Source organism: Notamacropus eugenii, chromosome 2 (assembly GCF_028372415.1).
Source record: "Notamacropus eugenii isolate mMacEug1 chromosome 2, mMacEug1.pri_v2, whole genome shotgun sequence".
Lineage (NCBI taxonomy): Eukaryota > Metazoa > Chordata > Mammalia > Diprotodontia > Macropodidae > Notamacropus > Notamacropus eugenii.
The window spans coordinates 113,549,278-113,552,945 of NC_092873.1; the positions used below are offsets into that span (position 1 = coordinate 113,549,278).

Here is a 3,668-nt window from a genome sequence, read left to right on the forward strand (position 1 = left end):
AATATTTTGATCCCAGTTTTCCTTTCTTCCATTGCTCTAAACAAGAAAGTATTTTATGATGAGTTGAAATTAAAGAAGGACTACACCTACTAAAAAAGAAGAGAAGAAAGTTCTATTAATTTTGGGGTTTCAGTATTCCCAAAGACCAGGAACTGTAGCTTTGTAAGGGCTAGGCTGGGACCCTATTTAGAGAATGAGTATATGCAGGTGGTATCCCTGAGTATTCAGAACTTCAGTGGATTGTAAGGGCTCCAGCTGCATAACTCACCACCAGTTTCTACAGTGGCTTAACTGGGCATAATTCAAGAATGCAAAGCTCATATTCATTCCATTCTTCTGGAGCTCTGTGATAGCATTTAGTAACACTCCAATGGGATGTTTTCCACATATTGTATTATGGTATTTCTTCAAGTAACTGTTAAAAGATACAGGGTGTAGTTGTTCTATAATACTCATGTCCATTTTATCTAGATGTTCAATGGATCTATAAATCTCCTCCTGGGATTCATCATAATAACTGCAATGGAACCTTTGACCCCGATGGCAGAAGTCAGAAGAAACCACAAAGAGATTGTTAGGATCCACTAGATATTTATTGAAGAGTTTTCCAAATTCCTGTTTTTTTGACTCACTCAGAGCTCCAACCAATACAGGAATAATGGCAAACTCATCCTTGTGACTTTTCCATGGCTTTAGCAGTATAAGGCAAATGCATTTCAGTACTGTGTTCATCTTCATCTGTCTGCAGAGACATGTGCTCAAACATTCCTGTTTTCCATAACTCTCCAAAAATCTTTTGATCAATAGGAAGGTCATATAGAGGTGTTTTATATATATACACATATATATATGTATACATATATGTGTATATATATATGCACATATATATGTATATCCACACTGGAAAGTACACATGGAGATAGGGAGACATAATGGGAAGGTCCATGGATAAATATTCTCTGGGTAATAGATGGATCCACTTGTTTGTAAGCATGAGCAGTACAAGATACCCAGTAAGTACATCCTGCATTCGGAGCAATAATGGCTCTAGCAGGTCTTACTGCGGACTACACTTGTGAAAACCAACCTTCCAATTGTGCATTGATTTCAGGACCTGAGGTTGTGTAGCAGCTCCCAGTGTGACTGGCTTCCCAGCAGACGACTCGGTTGGACATCTTGGAACCTGTGCCGCCTCTGGTGCACGAGGATGAATGAGGAGGCGGCAGCTGCAGGAAAGGCTCAGGGAGGGGACAAGACACCATGGGCTCAGCCCAGGAAGAGGAGGAGAAGGAGGAGATGGCTGCTGGGGTGGCCCAGTCCCGGATCATCTTGCACGCTGATGGCCTCCAGGAAAAGGGGCATGTGCTGACCCCACTGGCTTCCCCAGAGCCCTGATGCTGACCAGGCTGGGAGTCACTGCTTCTGCCCCTCGGAGGCAGGGCTGGTCACCTAGCTCCCTCTAAGGGTATTTAACTATTTTTAAGTATACGTAAACGTAGGCATTTGTATGTATACATATATATTCATTTATGAGTGTAATATATACATATGTGTGCACATTCATACCACTGCCTGTACTTTTTCTTCCTAAAGAAAATGGCCCTGTGTTACAATAGTAACATTATAATATAATTATATAATGTATAATAATAATATATGAAAATGGGCTATAATGTTACAATGTAACATTAAAATATAAAGTGTTTTGAATAACGTATCAATATTTAGATGATAGATATGGCTACATCCACTGTCTCAAAGGAACTGACAAAACCTAATTAGCTTATATGTAAATATTAATACAGCTGGCTTTCCCTCACGAAAGGAGGGTCATTTAAGTCTATCTTTCTCTATACATATAGCTGATATGTAAATATACACATTATCAAATGTTCTTAAATACTCCAAAGATTTATTATTTCATGGGTAAGAGACCTCTTGCCATTAATGCCAATTACAACCTCTCTAAAAATAAATAGTTCTTCAGCATTGCTGAGTCCAACACATCAATCACATTGTGATCAACCTTGTGAACAGATCCTCTGAACTTTGCTAGCTTTGTACTTGAAGTCTATCCAGCTTGGATAGGATCTTCCAAAGTTTACATTTCATTAGCACAGCCTTTGAGAGCCCAAAGTCACCTTCACATCATGATGAGGCACTGAAGTAATATTTTAGTGAAAGATATATGTACACATACACAAATATACACAGAGTGGTCTGCTCTCTCCCTAGGCTTTGTAATCTGGATATGTCAGAGAGACTTTTAGAACTGTCATATCTGCTGACCAAGACTAACCTGATGAATTGCACAGAGGAAAAAAAATATTAAGGAACTTAGAAAGCTTTTCTAAGAATTATGAAGTCCTAGAAAAAGAAAAGCAAAACAAATCAAAGCAACCGAAAACTTTATGGACATAGGTGGCATTTATATCATTACTGCCAATTGAAATGAGATTCAGAAGGAAACAAAATCATTTTGCTATGAAATTGTCTGAGAATTGACATTCTGGATCATGACTTAATGCATAAGACTGATGGATAAGGAATGTAGTTCATCTTCAAAAGGCCAGTAAAAACATTTTGCCTGCAATCATCTTACTCACCCCCAGATGATGATTTTAAACTGAAAACAGAGGGAAAAAAGAGAAAACAGTTGATATATCTAGTAAGCCTAGTATCTCAGAGAATAGCTACAAAATAGAAGGAAGAACAGCAGAAAAGATCTATATACAATAGACATGTACTATGTAATAAACAGGATCATCTGTTTATTGTGTTTGTCCTATTTCAAGGAAACAAATTTACCCTCACATGTAATACATACGTTTTACTGAGATGTTGAAAGATAGAATTTACAACTAAAATGTTCCATTGGGGCAATATATACATATATATATATATATATATACATATATATATATATATATATACATATATATATACATATATATATATGTATATATATATATACACACATATACACACACATATATATGTATATATAATATATATTTTATGTAAAAATGTCTTTAAAATAATACCTCATTGCATATAAATAATACATATTCTTGTGGATAAAAAGTGGTATAGAGCATCTGGGTAAAGATCAGCAGAGAAAGAAACAGAAATGGTTTGTTACAAAGATGTAATATAACCTACCAAGGCAGAAAGAGAAAGGCACCAATAGTTTGGAAAGAAGAAGGCAAACTTGGAGTGAAAATAATATTGTAGTGATAGTAATCTTCAACTTCATAGATATATGTTATAGATTTAGAGCTAGAAAGGACCTTAGAAATTATTCAGTCTAATTTCATTTTTATAGATGGAGAAACTAAGGCACAGAAGTTTGTGTCTTTCCAAATTTTACATAGGCCTGAGAAACAGAATCAAGATTCAATCATAGGTCTTCTGACTCCAAATATCACATTTTTTCCCGCTGTACTACACTGTCTCCCAATGTCTGGTGATGCCCTACTAAAAGCAGAAGAGCTAATATGTGTGATTTCCTTTGATAATGATTTCTTCCCACAAAAAGTAAATGATGGCACAAAGACAACTCTTATCCTGTTCCTGACTGTGACCAACAAGGAGCCTTTGGAGTTGGATAGATCAAGGTCTAAGTCAGATATCTAAATGCATACTGCCTAGGTGATTCTGGGCTAGCC

General features: G+C 36.4%; 1 pseudogene; it reads right to left on the bottom strand.

The window, feature by feature from the left end:
• Positions 1-232: 232 nt before the first annotated feature.
• Positions 233-1,503, bottom strand: LOC140523658 (protein MEMO1-like; annotated as a pseudogene).
• Positions 1,504-3,668: the final 2,165 nt, after the last annotated feature.